General features: G+C 40.2%; 1 protein-coding gene across 9 annotated transcripts in view; it reads right to left on the bottom strand.

Annotated features, from left to right (window-relative positions):
- The window catches only part of LYST (lysosomal trafficking regulator), a 200849-nt gene that overhangs the window by 158887 nt on the left and 14838 nt on the right, over positions 1-27124 (bottom strand). For 6 of the 9 annotated variants that reach the window (XR_002338622.1, XM_021073152.1, XM_021073156.1 and 3 more), the window contains exon 1: positions 24475-24672. The exons of 1 other annotated variant lie outside the window; for it this stretch is intronic. The gene's annotated coding sequence lies outside the window, so the exon portion shown is untranslated. Of the gene's footprint in view, positions 1-24474; positions 24673-27124 lie in introns of those variants that run through there. 2 more of the 9 variants (XR_002338623.1, XM_021073155.1) reach the window with 1 other exon arrangement.

The raw sequence follows: 27124 nt of genomic DNA, 5'->3' as shown, positions 1-27124 counted from the left end.
GTATGAAACAGCCAACAAATCTTTTGAATCCCAAGAGAACACTAAAAAATGCCTGTTGGGAGTTCCCGTCATGGCGCAGTAGTTAACGAATCCGACTAGGAACCATGAGGTTGCGGGTTCGGTCCTTGCCCTTGCTCAGTGGGTTAATGATCCGGCGTTGCCGTGAGCTGTGGTGTAGGTCGCAGACGCGGCTCGGATCCTGCGTTGCTGTGGCTCTGGCGTAGGCCGGTGGCTACAGCTCCAATTCGACCCCTAGCCTGGGAACCTCCATATGCCGCAGGAGCAGCCCAAGAAATAGCAAAAGGACCAAAATAAAATAAAATAAAATAAATGCCTGTTGCTTCAAGAATGGCGACTTGAGAGAGGGAGTCTTGAAACATTCTTGATCTGAACAAGCCAACCTGATTGTAGCTCCTTTTGCCTCCTCTTTCAACTCTCAACTTACAGCCTCCAGGTAAATCATATAAAGGAAGGAGACTCAGACCATGTCAATCTTCTTAACAAAAGCCAGGAAGCAGTGGAATATAATCGATATACTAGGGACAGCCAAGTTATTACTTTCCTGTAAGAGTGAAAGATATTTGAGGATACTTGAGAACTCAGAAAATACTACAGCTTGGAGTTCCTGTCGTGGTGCAGTGGTTAATGAATCTGACTAGGAACCATGCGATTGCGGGTTCGGTCCCTACCCTTGCTCAGTGGGTTAAGAATCTGGCGTTGCCATAAGCTGTGGTGTAGGTCACAGACGTGGCTCGGATCCCGCGTTGCTGTGGCTCTGGCATAGGCCAGTGTCTACAGCTCCGATTAGACCCCTAGCCTGGGAACTTCCATATGCCGCAAGAGCAGCCCTAGAAAAGGCAAAAAGACAAAAAACAAAAAACAAAAAAACAAAAAACTAAAGCTAAACAATGAATAAACCACCACCAAATTTTCTACCATTGTTGAATTTTTAAAAATGAATTAATCTTTTGTGTATGACACAGTGAAGGCTATTTCTAGCATACTAAAGAATAAATTCCTACTTCTGGGATAGCAACAAGATGCTTCTCTGCAGTTTTCTCCCTCTCTATAATTCTTACCAGGCAGAGGCATGCAAAAAATTTTTATTACAGTTATAAAGCAAACTTAAAGGTTTATTTTGAACCACAAGTTTTAAAGTCAAAACCATCTTTAATTGCTTTAAAAAGCTCAAACCTAGAGAATTGTCTTGAATTCCTTTCAGCTTGCCAAACAGAAAAACTGTGCTTGACAAACATAAGAAGTACCACACACTATTCTAGGCACTGGAGAATAAGATAAGCAGGAAATAGGACAGCACTGCTGTTAGACTAACAGGACTTAGTGTGAATTAGGGAGAAAATACTTCTTCCTAGGCTGGCGCAGCCCATAGCATACAGCCATCAAAGCAGAGGCTAGATTTCAGTCCTTCTTGCCCACTCCACTGGTCAAGCACAGGGGCCAGCACATAACTGCTCATCCAAACCGAACACCATCATCCAAACCTGCTCCTACTGCATCATTACAGATGGAGGAACTTATCAATCTGATCATGGGCATAAGATGGTACCATATCACGTGTTCTCACTACTGGCACCTTCTAGCTTGGATGACTCCAAGGCAGAGTCATTTACCTCATGACACTAAAACAATTCCAGCCAACTCAGCATGGCCATCAGAAGTAAAAGCTGACAGACAACTGGATCCATCTGTTTCTCTCTCTTATAGAGGGACATTTCTAGGCCCAGTTGAGGGATTTTTCTAATGCTCTTAAACTGACATGGCTTCTTTATCTAGGTACTTTACACAGCCCAGCTTGGATATCCATGGAGTTTCACTCTATCCAAGATCATAATCCTATCTGCCAGCACAATCAGCTGTGTTCTCCTTTACTCCGCCGTTACTCTTCACACACAGCTATATTCTAATTTTTATCACCTTATATTATGCTGGGTGTCCATAAAGTCTGGAATTAGAGGGGTTTTTTTAAATTGAAGATGTGCTTTAGGACATTACATACTTTTGCCCATTTCCAAACTACATGAACACCTTGTACTTACTTATCTATGGGACTGTCTTACCTCTTGGGTCACAAATTCCTTAAGGCCAGGGACCCTGTCATTACTTTTTGCACTTTATAGCTATAATGCAAAATTTTATAATTTTCAACTTCTAATACAACTATTACTATAATGTCATAATAAATAACACTCACCCTCAACAATATTACTAGAATTTTTATATTCTTAAAATTTACCATAAATGAAAAGCACAATAACAAAATGCCTGTAATCACATAAACAACCTCAGAAAAATAGGTTTCACTTTCTCTAATTCAATGACTAGTAAAGTGTAAAATATAAATGGCCAAAACAGAAAATAAAAACTGACAATGTATCAGCTATACCTCCTAGTTTTATGTCATCAGAAATTTCAATAATATGCCACTTAATTTAACAAATGTTTACTGAACATTTACTATATGCCAGCTTCTATGTTTGGCACTGGGTATAAAGCAAAAATAATATCCCTACTCTCATGGATTCTAGTGGAGTAGAGGCAGAAGAAATAAACCTATTGTAATATCACACAGTAGTACTAAGTACTATGAAAATAAAGTGAAACAGAATAAGGATACAGAGTGACAGGAATGCTACTCTAGATAGGGTCAGCAGGGAACATCTGAAGAGGTGATATCTGAGCAAAAAATTAAATAAAGTAAGAAAACAGGCCATGTGATTATCAGGGGAAAGAGGATTCCAGAGTCCTGAGTACATCTGATCCACTGGATACTGAGTGCAAGAAAAAAAGAGAAGTTAAAAATGATCATGAAAATGAGACAAGTCACTCACTCCTACTTTGCGTGGACTAAGTAAGATGTATTAAGAGGGAAGAGGGGTCCTCTGGAACTCTTTCTCCCTAAGAATGGAAGTCTCCTTCTTGCCCTTTCCCCGCTCCCCCCTTTCCCCCTGCCAAAGACTACAAGGTTTTTGAAGGTTCTGTGAGGAAGAACACTGTTCACTGCCAGGTAAGACTGGCTGGGAGGGAAAATAAAGTTCCCTTTTAGCTATGTCAGGTTTGACAGGTCTCTGAGAAACCAAGTAAAAGATATCAAGCAGGCAGGTGGACACACCAAAGTGGAGTTCAGGTGGGGAGACTGGAACTGGTGAATCAACTGGGAGTTATCAGCATATAGATGCACCTTAATGAGGCTCGACGGATAAAACAACCCAGAGCAGTGCTATCTGACAGAACTTTCTGGCAATGATGAGTACTGAACAGTGGGGACTTGATGAGCAGAGAAGAGGTTCTAGGGCTGAGCCCCGAGGTTAACGACACTGAGTTAGGGAGAGGAGGTTCCAGCATAGGAGACTAAGAAAGGAAGAGCATGTGAGGAGATAAAAAATCAGCAGAGTGGTGTTTCCCAGAAACCAGGTGAGGAAAATTTGAAAGAAGAAAGAGTGACCAACTGTGTGAAACATTGCTGAGAGACTGAATAACATGGAAACTGGGAAATGACCACTGGATTTACTATACAGAAGTTACTGACAATCCTGGTCTCAGTGGAGCTGCAAAGAGTGGTGAAGAAATGGAGGCAAGGAGTTTAGAAAACTCTTGGAGAAGTTCTACTAAAAAGAGTGGCAAGGAAATGGGTGGTAGCTTCAAGGGGACATTGGAGGTTTTTTGGGGTTTTTTTTGTTTGTTTGTTTGTGTTTTAGAAAAAAAGAAATACTATAGCACGTTTTTAAGCTAAGATACCATGTTTTCAGAGCATGTTTCCTTTCTCCAACAGAGAAAGGAAAATAGATGAAAAACTAGAGTGAGCATAGAGAATGCCAGGAACAGAACAGGCAAAATGAAGCGGATCCAACACGCATGTGGAAGGAACAGTGACAATGGAATAAGAAGCATGACAGAGCACAGGAGCACAGATGCAGGAAGATGCGTGTATCTGGCAGTGGGAGGACTACGATTTGGAGGCTTCCAGTTTCTCAGTGAAAGAAACCACAAGGTTACCAGCTGAGAGTGAGAAGTGGGAGGTGTTCAACTGATGAGTGGAACAGGGTCAAAAACAGCAGCCATGAGAGACTTCCAACACAGCTGCTAGTAACTAAGATCAAGTTCAGTTGTTCAACAACTGTACCAGTACTACAGTCCACCTCCACCGTGGTGGATGCCCCAAGGACAGGCTGATAGAAGAGGTGATGTCAAACACCTCATGGGATGCCACATATATTACAGCTGCGGCATTCTCCTAACCTGTGCGTGCACATCCCCGTCAAAAGGAGAAACTGGGTTGCCTGGATGAGTTGGTTTTAGAGAACCCACTTAACCTTTACTGCCCATCTATTCCTGAAAATGTCTGCAAATCTTTTAAAATGATCTCTATAATCTTTTGTGGGGATAACTTCAAACTAAAATCTATGGAACCTACACTCTTTTTTACAATTTTGCAACTTTTTCCTTCCACAATCTTCTAAAAGTTTTCAAATTCACCACAACAACTCAAAGATGACCAGTTCAGCAATGACATTAACACGTTTTCTCAGAATCTGAACCTGAGATGTGAATTCATTTAGGGCAGCCAAAGATTTTGGTACAATCTCCTCCTTAACCTTGGGCTTAAATTTTCTATTATCCTTCTTACTTCACCCATATTAGCCTATGTGTAGATCATTCCTCACGTCAGAAAAGACAGAAAGAAAACAGAAGTTGAGAAGTTTCATTTGTTCTCTGTATTTGATTATGGGCTCAGTTTGTTTAAAAGAAGAATCTATTATTTACGTGCTGTTTTCGTCTTCTATATAAATAATATAAAATGTCAGCCCTAGCCTTTTTTAAACCTCAGCTCATTATTCTCAGAGGGTTGTGTTCCTCTTTTTTACACATATATAAATTTTGTTAGTGTTATTGTTTCATATCCTTCTTTCCTTTTTATGCAATTGTTATTTTAAAATCTAGCTCATGTGGCCATCTTACCTCTACTTTTTCTTCACATATTATTTCTAATTGTTCAATAAAGACACTGTGGCCATCTTACAACCACTTTCCCTTCTAGAAATTGTATCCATGGCACCTAACCTATCTTTTGTTTGAAATTAAGGAATGCTGTATTTCTAATTCTTCATATCCCAGTTTTGCTTCCAGTTTTGCTTCTATTCTTTCTCTTTATTATTTATTCATTTAGCCACATTTACTAAACACCTTCTTTGTGCCAGGTACTAAGAATAAGAAATGTGAGGGAAATCCCAGTCTCTGCCCCCAGGGAGATCACATAACAGTGGCAAAGGCAAATTAACACACTGGGTACCATGTATGCTGATAAGGAGCACTGACCCCAACTTGAGTGGTCAGGGAAGCGTCATGAAGGAGATAATCTTCAAGTAAAAGTTGAACAGGTAAAGGGAGGAAAGTGGAGAAGAATGGTATTACAAACACAAAGAGAGGCTCCAGCCAGGTCCCCGGAAGAATTACAGTTAAGTTTGATATCAAAAAGGAAGTGAGAAACAGGAAAACAAGGATGGAGAAAGTAGTGACCAAGGATAAATGAGAGGATTTACTGATGTACTGAAAACTGTGAATTTCTGATGGTGTCAATTTCCTCAGCTATTTGAGATTCCCCAGCAGGATTCAGTTGCTTGGATCTAATGGTAGAAAACACAGAAGTGAGCGTTTTAGTGGGTGGAGGCAGCAGAAGCCTAAGTGGAAGGGAATCAGAGGTCAGGTGCAAGAACAATCCATATGGTCAAAATGGGGTACAGGCTGATTATGGAAAAAAAAGAGGCCAGGCAAATGTTGAAACATAAAGAGGATATACAGGTAACCAATCCCCATGAGACAGAAGAATAGAAAGTGCAGTAAGGAAGTTACTGGAATTTTTAGATTTTTGAAGCAAGCAGGTCCAGATAGTGACAACATCCACAATGTGACCCTGCAAGGAGGTGTCTGAAGTGAAGTGAAAATTAAGGTCACTGTAGTTAAGTAACCACGAAGTTAGTTTTTTGGACAATGAACGGATCATTGTCATCTCCTAAAATGAAAGCTCCTCAGTGAAAGGGAATTTGTCTGTTTCATTTACTGCTGAAGCTACAGCATTTAGAATAGTACAAGGTACAGAGAAGGCATTTAATCATTTGCAGAATTTGTTGGATGAATAACATGACTTTTCTCTCAGGATTCCCATTATGTTCACTTGTCTAGCTAAGCGCTCACCATGGGCCAAAATTATTTCCTTTACCTTCTGGAAATGAAATGGTCAATAATATCAGTTTCACTTGTATTGAGTGAGACTTCCACAGACATTCAGATAGCTAACCTGGATATTTTAGATCTAATCTTGTTCTGTGATTAATTTCCACAACCCTTATCCAAAAGATCACAGAATTAAGCTATTACCATCAGTCTTGTGGATTTTCAAACATTTATCTTCTTGACATAGAGAACTACTACACTTGGCCCCTATACTAAGTCATTACTACATAATATTCTTCACTTTTTAAGGCATATTTAAAATATTTTGTCATTTCTGTTTTAATCAGTGCTACCAGTGATAATACATTTACCACTGAAGATAAAATATCAAGCTCAACAATATGGCAAGAAGTACTCCACAGGTCACCAAGTTTCCTCTTTAAGAAGTATCAAGGAGTTCCCGTCGTGGCGCAGTGGTTAATGAATCCGACTAGGAACCATGAGGTTGCGGGTTCGGTCCCTGCCCTTGCTCAGTGGGTTAACGATCCGGCGTTGCCATGAGCTGTGGTGTAGGTTGCAGACACGGCTCGGATCCTGCGTTGCTGTGGCTCTGGTGTAGGCCAGTGGCTACAGGAATCTCCACACGCCGCGGGAGCGGCCCAAAAAAAAAAAAAAAAAAAAAAGAAGTATCAAGTAACAAGTGGCCGTGGTGAGAAGGATTCAGTTCATTGTGCTATAGCTCAGTTTTTCACTAATTTGTTCATTCATTCAATCAATCAATATTTATTACTTACTCAATAAATATTTACTGACTAGTCATTGTCTTTTTGCTAGTTTCTGAATCTGTTCTGAATAGCCAAATTGTCAGCATGGTGACAGTGGTGAAAACAAAGGCAGCAGATTCAGAATCAAGCAATTACTAGGCAGTCACACAGAGCTGTGTGAAGTTTGGCTTCCTCTCCCGTAAACTATCTATGCCACAGAGTTGCTATGTGGATCTTCAGAGATTATATGGTCTCAGTAAACATACTTGCTCAGTGGTATAAGAGGTTCTATTTTGAATGTTTGGCACTAGTCAACTATGTTACAACAGAGAGTGCCATCTGGAGGAAGAAAAGATCACTACAACCTTTCCTCACAGTCCAGCTTGCTGGAAATGTTAATGTTCTGCTTTATGATGATGTAGTTTCCAAGAAAAACAATGACAATAAAAGCAAAGGGCACCTGCATTTTTCTGTCTTTTCCCTGCTTTGTGACTTTTATAGAAAACAAGAAGTAAAAGGATAACGACAAGAAAAAAGGTTATGAACTTTATTCTTATGGCCTGATTACAAAGCATACTTTTTTCCTCATCAAACAGTACCACTTGAAGGACTCAACTCCTAATCTTTCACCAAATGTCAAAAATCCTGGTAAACTGTCTTTTAAATAATACTACGTACTTGCCTAAATCTATTCATTGCAATAGTATCAGAGAAATGACTACTGGAAAAAAATATTTTTTCAGAAATGTTTTATGTACTAAAATGAAGGCAATTAGTACAAATCAAAGGATTATCATGAAGATTAAACAAAACAATGTTCAAAACAATAAGTAATCAGTAAGTTCTCTTGAATTAGAATTGCTACAATTTGAAGTAGCCTTCATGAAAATAAGCGTTTGTTCATGTGGACTCTTAACTATGCTAAATCCCTTCTCTTTAGAGTTCAATATTGATCATGGACTAATTATTTCCTCAAAGATCTCACATATTCTCTGAGACACATCACTAAACATCAAAAAAACTGAGGAGGAGGAGTTCCCATTTTGTCTCAGTAGAAACAAATTTCACTAGCGTCCATGAGGATGCGGGTTCAACCCCTGGCCTCCCTCAATGGGTTAAGGATCTGGTGTGCCGTGAGCTGTGGTGTAGATTGCAGACATGGCTTGGATCTGGTGTTGCTGTGGCTGTGGTGTAGGCCAGCGGCTACAGCTCCAATTTGACCCCTGGCCTGGTAACTTCCATATGCCATGTATGTGGCTGTAAAAAGACAAAAAAAAAAAAAATACTTAGGAGGAAAAAAATGATAACACTATTTATACCATTTCATTAATGACATGAATAAAGGAATAAACATGAATAAGTTAGAACTGTACATCTGCAGAAGTTTTAGACATCATATTCTCTAACTCCACATTCTGTAGATGATAAAACTGAAGCCACAAGTTCAAGGTCCCATAACAGTTGTCTTGGGAGTTATACGATATTTTTGGAGCTAGTTAACTAGAACTAAATAACTAAATTTAGAAGACATAGTTTTTCTTCTTCTGTCAGGTCAATTAAAAATTAGACAATGGGTGGAGTTCCTTCTGTGGCAGAGAGGGTTAAAGATCCAGCATTGCTGCATCTGTGGCATAGGTTAAAGCTACAGCTTGGGTTCAATCCCTGGCCAGGGAGTTGCCATATACCATAGGTGCAGCCAAAAAAGAAAAAAAAAATTAGACAATGGGCAAAGACATTTCCTTAACACCAAATACTATCTCTAAACGTTATCTGGAAACTTTGCTCAAGTCCACTAGTTTGCAATCTGTACGCCTGGAAACAGGACTTTAAATTCTCTCTCTACACACTTTTGTAACTAAAACACACAAGTTGAAATACAGGAAATTTGGGTTGGATAGGGGAGAAGATACAATGAACTTACCTTGTTCAGATTATCAGAATTCTCTTTAAGGAATAAGCTAGTAAAGGCACATCGACGGAATTAAATTAAACAACATTTAGGCAAGCAAGTATCTGTTAATCTAAGCTTTACCCTGTATATTTTTGGTCATACTAGATTTGTGTTTAGCAAAAACCATCACAATGATTCCCAACTACTGCCTTAAGACAAAAAGTTTATTAGGATATTATTTACATACCAAAAATTTTCTTCTTGCAAGTAGCTTGTTTCCTTTTTTCTTAATTGAAGCACAGTTGATTATATTATATTAGTTCAGGTGTACAGCATAGTGATTTAATATTTTCACAGATTATACTCCATTTAAAGTTATTACAAAATAATGGCTACATTTCCTTATGCCATACAATATATTAATGTTGCTTATCTATTTTATTATGCATGTATTTTTTCTCTTTATGGCCGCACTTGCGGCATATAGAAGTTCCAGGGCTAAGGGTCAAATCCGAGCTGCAGGTGCAGGCCTACACCACAGCCACAGCAACACCAGATCCACACCGAATCTATGACCTATGCCACAGCTTGCAACAATGCAGGATCCTTAACCCACTAAGCGAGCCCAGTGATTGAACTTGCAACCTCACTGTGTCAAGTTCTTAACTTGCTGAACCACAATGGGAACTCCTATTTTATTATGTATATTTTTAATTAATATAAGCATCTTTACAACCTATGTCACAGTGGATGATAAATATTTTCTTGAAAAGGGAGTTCCCATTGTGGCTCAACAGTTAATGAACCTGACTGGCATCCATGAGGACACAGGTTCAATCCCTGGCCTTGCTCAGTGGGTTAAGGATCTGGCATTGCCATGAGCCATGGTGTAGGTCGCAGACGTGGCTCAGATCCCGGGTTGCTATAGCCCTGGCATAGGCTGGTGGCTACAGCACCAATTGGACTCCTAGCCTGGGAACTTCCATATACCACAGGTACGGCTCTAAGAAAGAAAGGAAGACAAAAAAAAAAAGAAAGAAAAAATTTGAAGTAAAATCTGACAGCCACTGAATAAGAAAAATTAAAATATATTTTAATGGGTTTGTTTCTATAAAATTCTTGGAATTAAAATGAGACTTAGGAAAGGATGTGACACTTTAACAAAGTGCTAAATTAAAGAGCTGCATCAGAGAATCCACACAAAATACTTTCTCAATAAGATAAGTGGTTTCACAAACTGAAAACTTTCATAAGATAATCGCCGTCCCACAATTTCTGATACTTCACCATACTTCAGGAGGATGTTCAACTTCCATTCAATCGGTTGACTTCAACGGAAATTATAACAGTTGTTTTAGATTATAGCAGTTGTTTAGGGCTCAGGCCCTTCTTGAAAAACACTGAACCTAATTTTTTCCTGAATTCCACATTAAAGAATACCTGATTGGAAGTTAGGATGTCACACATCCTCATGAAGTTTGGATTGTGGTCTCTAGCTCCTCAGAGACAAATGCAATATCATGAGAAAATGTCACAAGGATTGGACCCCCAGACCCTATGGAGTCTGAATAACTATCCAAGTCCCATAGGAAACAACCAACAGTTCCAATTTGGATTTCTAGCAACCTGTCTGGCCTCACCCTCCTCCAGCACCCTGTCAGGCAAGGGGAGAAGGGATTCCCACACCTTTAAGTCATTTGGGGTGGCTTTGATGATGTGGGGAAAGTGCTTCAAAAGTAGGGAAGCAGCAAGCAAGTGAGGCAAACAGTAGGCCAGTGAGCCTGATGAGGTAATCTCAGCACTTCCCCAAACCTTCTTCCCGGGGTCCTCTCACAACACCACATTCAGGTATTCTGTGCAATTGAAATAGCCTGGAGAAGAGCCTTCTGGATGCAAACACCTCATATAATATTACAGACAAACCGTTTACATTCTGAATAACCAGCTTAGAAATGAACCTTTGGAATATAATCACTTAAGTGATTTAACAGCCACACTTAAGTTTTTTGGTTTTTTTAGCTAACATGGGCGTAAATAACAAGCTGACTGCCAGTAAAGGAAAACTGCCATGGAGTTTACATGTTACAAATTATTTGAGAATGAAAATCTATTATAAAATCAATACACAGAGAGATAAGTGATCTCAGTACCTCCCTCAAAATTTTATAGCTAAGAACCCTAAGGCAGATGGAGGTTATGAGATTTCCCAAAAGTCATAGGGCTTCATAGCTAGGTGTTCAGATTCCTATCCAATGTTCTTCCTAGTACTGCATCAATATTTGGGAGACTTTTCACAGCCAAACTATGTCTTTCCAAATGCTATCTGTCACAGCATTGTAGTGATTAGGTCTGGTACTAAGTGTAACTGCAATTGGCCTGTAATCCTGCCTGTCTGTCCTCCAGGCGCTATATCCTGTCACCCCAAACTTCATATCTTCCATATGTTTCCCTGTCTCTCTTTACATCAAAAAATAAGTGACCTAAAGAAATTCTGCTCTCCTAGAAAGAAGTCTTTACATTTTAACCAGAAGTAGTACCTTCAGCTCTGAGACTACAACACAAGAAGGGTCAAAGTTGGCTCTGACCTAGGTGTTCCATATCAAAAACACAGGACTATAATAATCCTTAGCTAGTAAATGCATGGTAAAAATGGCTGTAGTGTTCCTACTTTTATTCTGTATTATGTATTTAGGCTAAGTACAAAAAATGTGTTGAACAGAATATTTTCAATTTATGTAGAATTGTACAGGCTGTTCAAATAAAGGAAACTCAATAAAATGAAAAAGCACAGTGGTTTGGGGGTGGAGGGAAGGTAGAGATCTAAGAAAGCAATGGCTCCAAAAAAGTGTATGTATTACTTTTTTTCACATTATAAGGAGCCAACAAATACCACCTCCTGCTTCCCTCCTGCTCCCCAAGCCAGTGAAGTCTTGACTAGCAGTCTCCTTCACAGCTGCCTTAAAACCTAGGATTGGCCCTGAGAGGAGTGGTCATCCTGGCTCCTTGTGTGACAAAGCTGGCTAGGAAATTAAGGAAACCCAGGCACAGTGCAGGAAGGGAGAACTTTAAAAAAAAATCCCAAGGAAGTCACACCAAAATGTATCAAACTTAAGCCTTTCAGTAAGCAGTTTATTTTCTCTAAGATAACAAATCGGGCAATCAGATATCTCAGAGGAACCTGTGTTTGATCCTGTGCACCAAAAAAGAACGGAAATTCTGAGACATTGTGGTTATAGTGAGGCTGCGCTAAAAGGGACTGTGAAGGCCCTTCCAGGTAAATCAACTCCTGTTACATTCCTACCGGAAGGAACTGTACTAGAAGTTTTATTCTGAACAGCTCATCCGTCTTCATAATCGATCTCTAGATTTTGACAGAACGATAATTATGGTGATACAGCTAATATCTACAATGATTAATTACTACACATCAGGCACTTCTGTGAGCATGCTACTATAGCGATTGGTTTAATTCTCCTAACAGTCTCCTAAGTACAAATATATTCCTACATGTCACATGTTGGAAACTGAAGCACAGTGTGGTTAGGTAACTGCTCAAGGTCACAGAGCTCTAAGTGTCAGAGGCAGGATTCTGACCCAGTCAATGTCCCTGTATGCAAATTTCTATTCTCCAAAACAAATACTGACTCCTCCCTCCGACAAAACAGCTCTTCCTTCCTCATTCCTATTTCAGTTAATGGCCTCTACCCAGTTTCTCAGGAGAGAAACCAGAATAGCTCTTCATCTGGGGCCTAGTCAGTTCTTCCTCTTGACAGCTTGCTGGTTCACCTCTGCATCTGTTACTTGCTAACTCTATGACCCTGGGAACTTGACTTCCTCTCTCTTAGCCTCAGTTTCTTATCTATAAAACCGAGTCCCTAAAAGCTCCTCAAGTTGCTGTGACTATTAAAACTAAATGAGAGGAAGTTCCCTTGTGGCACAGCAGGTTAAGGACCTGGTGTGTCACAGTTCGATACTGTGACATAGGTTTGATCCCTGGCCCGGGAACTTCCATGTACCACGGGTGTGGTCAAAAAATAAATAAATTAAAAAAAAAAAAAACACTATATGAGATAGTATAGTGCCTGGCAGATTGTTGGAAGGTTGATAATTATTAGCCATTATGATCGTCCTTGATCTGGTCCTTCTCCTCTAACCTTATGCCTCATCATTCTCAGGCCCTCATCTCTCTCACTTGTAATACCAACAAGCTCTTAACTGGTCACTCTGCCTGGTCTATTTTCCATTCAGTTCAAATTCTACAAATGCTAAAAATGTCACCCACATTCCTTAAAATCATAAACGACACTCCAATTCCTAGGGAATAAGTTCCCAACTTCTTATTATCATGCTATGGCATTCCCTCTGCCATCTAGCCTTTTTTAATCTCTCAACACATCTCAAAACAAACTGTACTACCCCAGAATCCTCCCAAAGGCACACATTTTCTGAACACCATTTCACTGTTGTTGTTTCAAGCAGCAGTTGCTACTGCTGCTGCTGCTATAGAAATTCCTTTTAATTCCCAATTACTCTTTTATATGCTTTTACCTTAGGACTTATGATGCTGTATTATAGATTATATTGTTTCTTTTAAAGCCAGATTTTACTTTCCTTAAGAAGGGAAATTAGATCTTATTTGTTTAAAAAAAAATCATTTGTTCCTAACACAATGCCACAAATGGTAAGAGCTCAATAAATTAAAAACAATTCATTTACTAACTTTGATAGGAAATATCTTGTTATTCAGATTCCTTTAGGAAACATTCCCAGAGCTAAAGGACAGAGAAATAAATAGGCACACTTACAAAAAGCCTATCTCTAAGAATTTAAGGTATTAAGGAAAGTGCTACAGAAACACTAAAAACCTTACCAAAATTTTTTTATATTAAAAACAAAAAACTTCAGCAATAAAATTTTGGATGTTTATTCTTCCCACATTAAAGATTATAATTCAGAGTACACAGTTTCAAAGTTCTTTAAAGTCAATAATGGTAGACATGATGGTTTTCTGTATCTCCTGAAGAAACACTAAAAAAAAAAAAAAAAAAAAAAATCTTGCAGCCTTATCCTAAATGTGAACTGAAAATAATAAATAATAATTTATATAGCAACATCATAATGATCAAGAATTTTTAATATATATTTTGCATAAGGTAAAAGATTCTCCAAAATAAGTTTTAGAAATAGCAAACACATTCACAAGCTTTAAAGACACCCTGCAAATGTAGGCAGTACTAGTTTCCTGATTTCTTTGTAGTTCTTACAGACAGTGAAAATTAGCTTTCCTTCTAAAGAAAAAATTTAGTTAAGGCAATTATGTTTTTACTGTTACAGAACATTTCATGTCAAGAAAAATAACAGTGAGATGAAACTGTGGTTGGCTGCTTCGTCTACTGTTCTACAAACATTCATGAAGATGCACAGTAGTAGGAGAGAAGGGCACAGGGGTTGGGAGTGATAGAGAACAGACATAAAAAAGGAATATATATCATATACTTTCTGAGCAAATGCATTTCAGTTTCAACCTACACTTCATATTTTTTCCCACCACACTGGTATCATTACAATGATCCAAATGTAGACTAGCGCAAAGAAAAAGCATTAAAATTATAAACAATTTATGTACTAGAAACTAAACACTACCATTTTCCATGGTGAACAAGGCGTCTTTGGGCTATGAGATTACTTTCTTAAAATGCACTGAAATGTTCAAGAAGTCAGTGGTACAGCAGAAAGAATACTAATCTAAAAGTCAAGAGACTTTTGGTTTTCTGTTTTGCCATAAAACCACTCAGGCAAAGTGCTTAACCCTTCGGATCCCCATTCTTCCTACGTGTATTTTTAAAAATCAAGAACAAAAGCAAAAGTAGATGATGTCTAAATATTTTTTTAGGGCTGTAGATTTTTGTTGACAGTACAACAGCCAGAAAATAGCAATATAGTAATAGTTTTATAGTAATAGTAAACATCGAGACTAAAATCACACATTCTAAGTATTTCCTTAAAGTATACATAATCAGGACTTGTCAAAACTACTGGGATTTTATTTTTTAATGCAGAGAAAATAAATATATTTCAGTAGTGTGGAACATGTAATTTTAGAAATATTCTCCAAAATCTTAAATAAAACTAACAGAGAAAAACAAGAACACATATTAGCATTACTGTCTTTGGAAGCATCATTAAGAGGAAATCCAGAAATTGGCAAAGGATTTTAATCTTTAATAGACTAAAATAAAAATAAAGTCATAGTGATTAAAGGTCCAGATGAGCAAGTATCAAAAAGTAGTTTAAGGGAGTTCCCATTGTGGCTCAGTGGTAATGACCCCAACTAGGATCTATGAGGACACAGTTCGATCCCTGGCCTCAAGCAGTGGGTTAAGGATCTGGTATTGCCATGGCTGTGGTATAGGTGTGCGGTTCTGATCTGACCCCTAGCCTGGGCACTTCCATATGCCGCAAGTACGGCCCTAAAAAGTAAAAAAAAAAAAAAAAAAAAAAAAAAAAAGGTAGTTTAGGTAGCTTAAGCTGTTTAGTTTATAAACAGTTGTCCTACAAGTCACACCAGTAAAACCTCCTTTACCACTGGCCAGGATACACTTAATTTTGCACTTCAGTGAATGAACACCCAGAAGCAATAACAATGAATGCACTTTATGAAATGATAAATACGTTTTGTTGCCCTTTCAAATAAAGCACATTGTTATAATAAAGGAGGAAATCATTCCCACCAGTGTTTTAATGGTATATTCATCCAAACTTAGTATAATAATAAAATGCTGTAGAAATAACATGTATGCAGAGTTCCCGTCATGGCACAGTGGAAACGAATCTGACAAGGAACCATGAGGTTATGAGTTCGATCCCTGGCCTCACTCAGTGGGTTAAGAATCTGGCGTTGCTGTGAGCTGTGGTGTAGGTCACAGATGTGGCTCGGATCTAGCATTGCTGTGGCTCTGGCATAGGCCAGTGGCTACAGCTCCGATTAGACCCCTAGCCTAGGAACTTCCATATGCCATAGGTTCAGCCCTGAAAAGACAAAAAAGAAAAGAAATAATATGTATGCAATGATGACTATTACTCTCATCTAAGGAACTAAGACAAGAAGTAAACTATAAAACGAATAAGGCTTTCATTGCAGCAAACTACATTTTGATCAGAGCAATTTTAGAGGGAAGAAACCAGAAAAATTAATATATTATTACTGCTCTTTAAAAGTTCATAACATAAAACAAGCATACAGATCTGATTTTGCTTTTGCTAAACAGAATTACTAAAAGCAATGAATTCAGCCAATATTCAAATGCTACAACGGAAAATTTAAATATACTTAACCAGAAAATATTTCCAATGTACAAAGACACAGTTAACTTTAAAAAAGAGAGAAATATAAGAACAAATCCCTAGAAAATAGTAAACTCATCCCAATAACAATCTTAGGGGTGGAACTTGTTTAACCATTCCCAAAAAAGAGGCTTAGACGTAGAGGAAAAACAGAATCCTAGAGCTAATCCATAACCTACATGTCACTTTCCAATATTTACTCAAATTAGGAACTCCATCATTTCAATAAATGCTCCCCATCCATTCCAGCTTCTGACAAATCATAGTTATTATGAAGTTTGTCTTACTTGATTTAAACTGTATCTTCCTTGGAGTTTCCGTTATGGCTCAGCAGTAACGAACCCAACTAGTATCCATGAGGATGCTTGTTCCATCCCTGGCCTTGCTCAGTAGGTTAAAGATCCTGTGCTGCCCTGAGCTGTGGGGTAGGTCACAGACGAGGCTCAGATCTTTCATTGGTGTGGCTGTGGTGGTAGGCTGGCAGCTGCAACTCTGATTCACCCCCTAGCCTGGAAACTTCCATATGCCCCGGATGCAGCCCTAAAAAGACAATAATTAAATAAATAAATAGATAAATAAATAAAATGTATCTTCCTCTTTCACTCTTTTGATTACTATGAAATTACTAAATAGACATTATTAGGAGGTTTTGCTTGGACTTTGATCCCTTTCTCAGTTTTTAACCCTTCATCTCCATTGGCTTCTTCCCTGTTGACATTTAAAAAGAAAAAAAAATTCTGTTGACACCTTCCTCTTTCAAGATGACTCAAGGGTAATCTGCACAGGAGTAGTCTTGTCACTTCCCCCCCACCTCTGTGACCTGCAGTCTGGCTTTTGCCCACACTGCTCCACCGAACCTATTTAGGTCAGGACCAACAACAGCCTTATAATTGCCAATGGACATGTCCCAGTCCTCACATCATTTGACCTGAGAAACATGAGGCACATGAGACTGTATCAGCCACTCATTTCTTAAATCTCTGGTCTCTCTTGAGTTGGAAGATGCCAACTCTCTTTTGGTTTTCCTCCTGCAACTGACCACTCTTCGTGTCTCCTTGGATGGATGCTTCTTCGCCAGCTCCTTCATGCTGGTGAGCCCTTGCATTCTCCCCCACTCCTCACTTCCCTACCTTTGACAACCTCATCTACTTCTAAGGTTTAAGTATCACCTATATGTTAATGGCTTCCAATTTATACCTAGAGATGAATTCAGAACTTCCTTCAAATCTCCAGACCATTAAGAGAACGAGACATACTCAGAACATTTCAGGGCAGTACTACGGGGTAAGAGAATAATTTTAAGCTAGCAAGCTCCATTCATGCCCCTCTAATTGAAGGCACAATTCATTCATTCTCTACAGCCACAACCCCTTTCCAGGGTGAGAGGTCCTCTGGTTACCAATCACTGAAATGACTAAACATCTCAAATTGCCCAGAACACTCCTTCTTTATGCTTGTTTGCTTGTCCCAGGGTAACTGTTAAAGACATTCTTTTCATTTTCAAGGTAATACCTGTTTGGTCAATACATTATATTATCACTCCACCTGCCACCATCCTTTCTGATTGTTTTTGCACAGACAGATGAACCCTCTTCCCTCCCTGAATTTTTTTTTTTTTTTTTTTTTTTTTTTTTTTTTGCTTTTTAGGGCCACACCTGCAGCATGTGGAAGTTCCCGGGCTGAGACGAATCTGAGCTGTAACTGCCAGCCACAGCCACAGCCACAGCCACATGGGATCCAAGCTGTGTCTGTAACCTACACCACAGCTCATGGCAACGCCGTATCCTTAGCCCACTGAGCGAGGCCAGAGATCGAACCCACATCCTCATGGATCCTAGTCAGGTTCGTTAACCTCTGAGCCACAATGGGAACTCCCCTCCCTGAACTCTTTACTCCCTACCATTAGGAACCCTAATTCTGCTGCTTGCTAAGAAACCTCCCTATATCCTCTACCTTCATACACGAGAGTCACTTCATCTCCTCCTCTTAATTAATCTCTATTTACACCAAGATCCCAGGCCAGGAAGAGAAGTCAGTACTATTCTGATTTCCCATGCTGATTTGTACATTATTATTATTCCGTTCCAGCCACTTTTAAGGCTGTGCTATAACGATGTTTGTAGTTTTCACCTATTGACCTTTGAGTCATTCATCTCCATTTACTGAGAATCTTGTCATACAACTCCTGTCTTCCTCTCCACACAAGATCTCTTATTCTGGGGGCTTCACTATCCCTAAGAAAAATTAATGCCAACACACTAAGATTTAAAGCCCTTCGACTTCTTCAATGACTCCTATTTTGCAGAAAGCCAGCATGGTTTAGTAGTTGGGCATAAAGGCTTTGGGGTTAGAAAGACTCAGGTACTTACTAGCTGTGTGCTTTCCTAGCTGAAGTACTCAGGTACTTCCTAACAGGACTCACTGAGCCCCAGTTTCCTCATTTATAAAATGGAGCTCCTAATTTGTGCCTCACAGGACAGCTGTGAAAAATAAGTATGATAACCTATGGGAAGCATTCAGTGTAGTGACTAGTATGCAGTACTCAATAAACAGTAGCTTTTATTAATCTTACTACTGTAATTAGTACTATTAATCTTGGAGACCCACCATTATGGGTCATACTTTGGCCCTTGTCATCATCTGCAATTGTTCCAACTCCAAAATCTTTTTTTTTTTTTTTTCTTTTTGTCTTTTCTAGGGCCGAACCTGAGGCATATGGAGGTTCCCAGGCTAGGGGTCTAATCAGAGCTGTAGCCGCCGGCCCTACACCAGAGCCACTGCAACACGGGATCCCAGCCACATCTGCGACCTCCACCACAGCTCATGACAATGCTGGATCCTTAACCCACTGAGCAAGGCCAGGGATCCAACCCGCAACCTCATGGTTCCTAGTCGGATTCGTTAACCACTGAGCCACGACAAACTCCAAGACTTTCTTCCTTAAGCAAGCAGGACACCTGGTTCTGCCCTTCAATTAATAACCTCATTACTACTTGCAATTCTTTGATTTCACACCACCCGCTACCCAAGTTCTCTTCCCTTCCAATCCTCATCCAGATTCAACCCATTTGCCTTCTGCTCTGTCATGGGAGCTGCTGGAGGAAACTGCTTAAGCATTCTAATAGCCTCTTTCTACATCTGTGACTGCAGAGGTGCTATTCAGCAATTAGGTCACATATCCATTTTCTAATCACAATGGTAACTTCTTTTTCCCTCAAAAATACCCCAATCCATGTTTTTCCTTCTTAATCTCAGCAGATAACCTTGCTTTATAGAGACAAATAATGCTATCCTAGATACTTATCTCTATCTGTATCTACCACTTCCTTTTCTTCACTACTCTTCTTCTGAATACCATGTTCACATGTGCTCCTGTTCCAAACCCTTCCATTTCCTCTGAGATTATGTCTGATTATCTTCTTTCTTTTTTTTTTTTCTTTTTTGTCTTTTTGCTTTTTCTTGGGCCGCTCCTGCGGCATATGGAGGTTCCCAGGCTAGGGGTCTAATCGGAGCTGTAGCCACCGGCCTACGCCAGAGCCACAGCAACGCAGGATCCGAGCCGCATCTGCGACCTACACCACAGCTCACAGCAACGCCGGATCATTAACCCACTGAGCAAGGGCAGGGACCGAACCCGCAACCTCATGGTTCCTAGTCGGATTCGTTAACCACTGCGCCACGACGGGAACTCCTGATTATCTTCTTTCTCCTGTCACTTCAATTTTCTCCCCTCTTCTATAGTCCCTTTCAGTCCACTAAAGCATCCTTATCTTTTCCATCTTTAAAGATAAACAAACTTCCCTGATCTCATCTCCCTGCTCAAACTTCCACCCACTCACTGTCCTCCCTCCTTTAACAAAAGTATTTGAAAGAATATATTTACTGAATGAATGAAGACTTTTTTTTTATTTGGTTTAGACTTCTCTTCTGAGCTCCAGACCTACAGTATCTGAAAATTTTTAATTTTGTGTGACTCATTCCAGATTTGGTTCCAACAAAGAAAGCAAAACAGCTATTTCTACCAAACTGATGTGAATTGAGGAATTTCACATTTCCCTATCTACTCCTCCACTTGTATTTTTAGGATTTCGATCAAGTACCAGCATCATCATTCATCTAGACAATCCAGAATCCTTAAACCCCACATTGGTTCCTCCATCTCTTTCCCCCATATCTAAGCAACTCCCTTCTAAAATCTCCTACATCTGTCTCCTTGCGTCTCCCCAGGACTCCCACTGCTGAAACCCTCCTCACCTGACAATCCTTCACAGGGATGATGTGATGGTTAAATGAGATGACACTCTATTAAGATGTGAGGTGCTTACAAAGATTTTTAATATTACTATATCTCTGACAAAGTGAGCACAAGGTTAGCTTAATATGACTTGTTCTTAAAAACCCAATTCTGCAGCTTAGTAATCAGTGCTTTCTTTTATAATCACAAATCACAAAGCATCTGTTTGGCAATCTGGTCTATAATTTTTCTAGGAATCAGTGTCAAGATGTTCAATGCATAGTTTCTGGGCTTCACCTCCCTACACATTTTTTTAAATTTAATATATGCAACTCTTTAGGTTTCTGGCAAAAATCTCTTTACTTCTAAAGACAAGTGGGAGTAGGTGTATATGTTAGTACTCTAGCACATCATTCATCTATTTCTTCCACTCATCTAAAGTGGCTAGTTCTCTTATTTCCTGGTCTATCTTGAGTTTCAGCCTCAAAGAATCACATTTGAATGGGATAAGGACTAGCCTTTTGGAAAGGTGTTTGATTCCTTTCTTGACTAATTAAGATGATTACACTTTAAGCATTATTCTTTCGTATTATTAGATAAGAGCGTTCCTAGCTTTTTGTTGGGTTTGTTTTTTTTTTTCCTCTTCCCAGAAGTAGACTTGGAGAGCATTCAAAATTTCCAAATGTCTCAATTACTGTAAAACAAAGCCAGGAGAATTAAGAGGCACAAGGGCAAACACTGGTGAGAAGCAATAGCAAAAGAGAAAATAAAGTCCCTATGAACTCTAAGATCAGTTTATAGCTATATACTTCCATGAAAATTTAGGTTAAAAATCCATTAAAAAATATTAGCTTATTACCCGGGGTTCTTAAAATGTAAGGAGCGGACCTTACATTCTAAGAACCTAATATATTCTTCACACAAATTTTACAGGTCAAATTCTATTGCTTCAAATACTGCATAATTTGATGAAAAAGATCTCCATTTAACATGTGACGGCCCATTTGTTTTAATGAAAGAGAAGAATCAGGATAATCCCTCCATATTACTATTAGTAAAGTATTAAAAATACAGATCATTTCCATTGTAATTTCACAAATGGCCAAGTTAAACCACATTTGATAGCAAGATTTCTGAGGCTTAAAAAAAATTCCTTATTTGATATCCATTTCATCATTTCTATTTTTAATTACTCCTTTCCTTCTAATTTGAGTTTCTTTTGCTCTTCTTTTCATAGCTTCTTGAAATGAAGACTTGCATTGTATATTTTACACCTTTATGTATTCATTATTTTCTTAGAAATTTTGGTAAATATTTCATGCAACTTGAAAACAAAATGTATACTGTTGCCATCAGGTCCAGTCTTCTGTATGTATCAATTAAGTCATATTTGTTAGTTATGTGGTTAAGATCCTCTGTATCGTTACTGAGTTTTTTTCATATGCTTGTTTTCTGCATACAAAGGAATATATGAGAAGAATCTGTTAAAATCTCCAACTATCAGTACAGATCTGTCTAATCGCTCAAAAAAAATTCTTGAACTTAAGCCAGGTATTTAAACATAATTCAGAAAAGGATGAATCAAATGAAGGGTGTTCAAATAAGATGCCGCAACAAACAAAAAAAGCACTCTGAAATTCTGGATTATATGGCTTTCTCTACAACTGAAACTAACAAACTGATGCTCTAAGAGCAAGCAAATAAAAACAAAACTACATTTGATACAAAAGATGATTTGGTTGGTCCAGGGGGCTAAAGAGAAAATCAGTATGAAAAAAAAAATTGGAAGTTCATGGTTGAAAAATATTAAGCCCCTGTTACAGTCAATGATGCTAAGGTAAAAACATCTTCAATACAAAGTCCCTAGTGTCTCTTACCGCTACTAATCTCCACTTGGAGTCTAATGTCATTGTTTTCTAACCATTTCCTAACCTTCTCCCCACCAAACTGCTCCTCTCATAACCTCATCTCATATATGTCTACATCTTTCTATTTGCTCAGGACAAAAATTTTGGTGTCCTTTAAGTCTCCCGTTGACCCTACCCCCAATTTATCCAGAAAGCAACCACTCTACCAATTGCACCCTGGTCTGGTGGAACATCATCTGTGGCCTGGATTATGGCAAGAGTCCTGGAACTGATATTTCTGCTTCCGCCCAACATCTCACCCCACTCCAGTCTATTCCCCATCCAGCCACCAGAGTGACCCTTTTAAAAGGTAAGCCTGATTATATTTCTTCTCTATTCAAAAGGATTAACCCTCTTCTGAGTAGAGGCTCAAGGCCTTACAAAGGACTGCAAGACTGTACACAATCTGAGTTCCCATTCCCACTTACCTCTCGCCTTCATTTCTACAACTCTTACTTTGCCCCCTCCACCACAGCCAAATCAGCCTCTCTGCTGTTCTCAATATGCCCGGTACACTCTTGCCTCCAAGCTTTCTGCAAGTGCCTTTGCTTCTGCTTGAACACTCTTTCCCCAGAGAGGTGCACAGATCACCCCTCACTTCCATCTGGTCTGGAGCTCAAATGTCATCTCCAGGAAGTCTTCCCTGGTGACCTCTAGTTAAAACTGAGTCTCTCCCTCTTCCCTGCTTTTTCTCTACAGTCCTTAACACCATCTGACATAGCACATATTTTATTTGTTTCTTACCTGAGATCCCTACTAGAATGTAAGCTCCATGTAGGAGGGAGTATTTATCTGTTTAGAAAACTGGCACACAGTAGGTGCTCAATAAATATCAGCTAAATTTATATACAATTTTACAGTTTACAAATTGCTTTCATATACATTAAACTATATAGTAACTCATCTGCTCCTCATGCCGCTTCTCCAAATTCTCCAATGTTTGCAGTAACAATGTTGATGACAGCAAAGAGCTATCAGTGGAAAAAAAAAAAAGCTGCTGGCTACTTACAAAGCTCTTTAAAACAGATACCCCACATTAATTAACTATGTTTATGTAATGAAAGCTCAGGGTCAACATCTTTATTAGCATAAGGTTTCTGGGTGTGTAAGTTTAAAGGAACAGAGGAGAAGAGCCAAGGATCATCAGGAAGAAAAGCCCAATTCAGTTTGTCCTATCAATCTGCCAAACAAACCCGGAGGAAAATGCCAACTGAACTGGTCTGAATTCAACACCAAAGTATTCAACACAAGATTCCCTAAAATGTTCTATCTATTTAAAACAACCTCAACTACTAAGCACTGTCACTGGGTATGTATGGTTTGCTGAACATATAGGGAATGTTTTGCTTTGCTTAACCTGTTAAGAATCAGGACTAGGAGTCCTTTTTTAAAGCCTCTGAGCTTACCCCTTCTGCCAATAAGCAACCGGCTGGCCGCCACAGTATGGTGCCAGGGTTTTCCTGGGTTATTTCCCATAGAGTTTAATCCCACCAGAGGTGAAGGGGTATCTCAACCAAGGCTCCAGTGATGCCCGGGACAGACGGCAGATGTCTCGGAGGATCCTCTGGAGAATCTCTGGCCCGGGCAAATGGTGTCACAGGTAAGAGAAAAGCACAGACCAAGGCGCACCTGAGAGATGACAGGTGGGCGAGCAACGGCGGGGTGAGATCGTAAGGATCCGCCCGCAGAAGGTGGCGCGGAAACTGTCAGCTCCAGCCCTCGACCTGCCCGTCTGGGCCCGGCCGGGGTGCAGCGAGTGCCGCGACACAGGATATTAAATACAGTCAAGATCGGGGCAAATCGCCGCCAGCCGGCTTCACCTCCGCTCCCCGAGCGCCAGGAAATAAAGTTAGTGGCCAGTGGCCGCCGCAAAAGTCCTGAGGGGCCGAGCGGCGCTCCTGCCTGAGGCTCAGCTGCTGTCAAAGGCGGCGCCAGCGCGGTGGGGAGAGTCCGGGAGCGCCAGAACCGGAGAGAACCTCCGAGCTGGCGCGTCGGGCCGAGTTCCCCGAGTCCTCAGCCCGGCCGCCGCGACCCCTAGCCGCGGCGGACTGCCACCCCCCCAAACCGCTTCCCTCCAGGCCACCGACAAGGTTCGGGACCCCAAGCCCTCTATTGGCATCGCCGGGGCCCGGCAGTCGCCTTTACCTGCTCTCTGGCCGCCGCCGCACGCTGCCCCTCACCAGAAGACTCCCGGGCAGTTGCCGCTGCCGTCGCCGCTGCAGCCACCACAGCCGCACCGAACTCCCCACCCCCGCCCCCTCAGGTAACCCAGGAAACCGGGAACACCACCCCCTCCCTCCCCCGTCCGGCCCCAGACCCGCTCGCCCGCGCCTGCGCGCTTGCTGGCCTCAAGCGTCCCGAGCCCCGCCCCTCGCCAGTAGGGCAACGCCAGCGTCGCAGGCGTGACGCAAGGAGTCGGCGAGCCAATGGAGAGGGAGGAGGGAGGGCTGAGCCCAAGGGCGGGGCCGTGGAGTTCCTCCACCGCGCGGGGGGACCTTGCTCGCGTCCTCACTCTCCCTGGTCGCTGCGCGGCTCGCTGCGTCACACCCCGGAGAGAGCCAGCTCACTTTGAAAAGCATCAAGCACATGCGCACCGTCTTTTCCCTTTTAGACTCATTACGCTCCCCTTGCGGGTCTGAAAGATGGAGGTAGAAGAAATACGGGAAAGGGTCGGGAGAGGGAGAAAGGGTTATTTGCGAGATACCCTTCCTTCCTCTGGCGTCTGGAAAAAAACATTTTACAAAGGTTACTGTAGGCTTCTTTCAAAACATAAAGATGTTTACGAAGCTACCCTAGAATTAATGCAGCGCAAGGTGTATGTTTCAGCATAAGCCTCTTCAAACACAATTGCAGGCAGCGCACACTGTCAACGTGTGCCTTAAAATAGTGCCTCCAGAGGGCGGGAGCTACCGGCTAAATGTAAGGGTATTTCAGCTGCATCATTGACTATCGGGACCAGCATATTACAGGCTTCTGATGCCGCCAGTTTGGTATTTTAGAGGACACCCTCTCCTTATCATACCGTCCTTGTGACTGGTGGAATGTCAACGGTGTTGGGAAAGAGCCTGAGCTTTGAGGTCTGAGAATCTGAGGTTCAAGTCCTACCTAACATAGCTGACTCTTGAACAAGACCGGGAGTTGATAGGAGCACAGACCTGCTAGTCAAAAGTCCTACATAGAGCTTTATAATCAGCCCTCCATCTATGGATTCAACCAGCGTCAGGTGGTGTAGTACTGTAATACAGATTTAGTGAAAAAATTTTACATGCAAGTGGACTGGTATGGTTCAAACCTATTATTCGAGGGTCAGCTCTATCAGCGATGCTTTACAAATTGACAGGAACTGCTTTAGAACGAACAACTCCAGTGATTTTTGCATAGAAATCAAGAAATAGAAATAATTAAGGATATTATATATCTAAGGCTATATACCAAGTGCAACTTCTATCTGACCTGGTAAATAGGTGCTCAGTGATGGGGTTTGAAGGGGCTCTCCAGGATTAAAATATCTCCCCACTGACATCTGAAGTTCAACCATTAGCCATTAATACCTTTGTGTGGAGGATATGCACTTCCTCTGGCAATCTTTTAAAAGACTCCACACCAGGGATGGGCAGCACATGGAGTCCCCAGCAAGTTAGTGAAAGAGATACCACTCACCTCTGTAAATCCATAATGGAAAAAATTAAAATAATAAAAAAAGATGTCACTCACTTAACAAATATATAGTGAGTACCTACTATGTGTTGGGTACTGTGTGCTGAGTGCTGAAGAAACTTTGGGGAATTTCCCTGAAGTTGAAGAGGAAGAGGAAGCCAAACTTGAAATGTTTCACAGCTTTACCTATAACCAAACCTACTTATTTACACATCAACTTTCAAACACTAATCTCAAAAACACCTTTTTTTTTAATGGACAAAAGAAGTCTTAGAAATGTTAAATAACAAGCCAGTTTCTGTTTCTCTTGAATGTAAAATAGCAGATGATCATGATTTCGTTCAAGTCAGAAAGAATGAAACGAACTTTGTATGACAACGGTACACAACCAGTCCTCAAAGTATTAATTTTTTTTTTTTTTTTGGTAAAAGGCTCAAAGTAATCTCTTTTGTGACTGTTCTTTTTATATGAGTTATAAAGTATTTTAACCAGGCTACCACAGTATTGACTTTGTACGAGTATCTTAAAACAGATATTAAGTATACATATTAAATAAAACTTAGTTTAAAATATTTCAAATGAATGCACAAAACAATGTGTAATCAAATATATGCAATAGAATGAAAGAATAAAGAAAAGTGATAGATAGCTAGATGGAAGTCCCACTTATGTATTTATCACCTCCTAGGAAACTTTATAAGTGGGAAATTCTCCAGGTAATTAGACTCTAAAATTAGATTCTGAAAGGAGATTATAGGAGTTCCCATTGTGGCTCAGTGGGTTAAGAACCCGACATACTGTCTGTGAGGATGCAGGTTCGATCCCTGGCCTCATTCAGTGGGTTAAGGATATGGCATTGCCACAAGCCACAGTGTAGGTCGTAGATGTTTGGATCTGATGTTGCTGTGGCTGTAGTGTAGGCCTCAGCCACAGCTTCTATTTGACCCCTAGCCTGGAAACTTACATATGCTGCAGGTTCAGCCTTAAAAAAATTAAATGAAAAATAAAAAAGGAGATTATAAAGTCAAGGGTTTAGAAGATTCAGTTAATGTAATGTGCATAATTTCACATTGAATTCATATTTTAAATATGTTAAAATAATCATCTTCTTGACTACATGGATATGTAAATCAGGCCT

The sequence above is a fragment of the Sus scrofa genome, chromosome 14 (genome assembly GCF_000003025.6).
Source record: "Sus scrofa isolate TJ Tabasco breed Duroc chromosome 14, Sscrofa11.1, whole genome shotgun sequence".
Lineage (NCBI taxonomy): Eukaryota > Metazoa > Chordata > Mammalia > Artiodactyla > Suidae > Sus > Sus scrofa.
The sequence above is the reverse complement of the archived record's forward strand: the minus strand, read 5'-3'. Positions and strand labels throughout refer to the sequence as shown.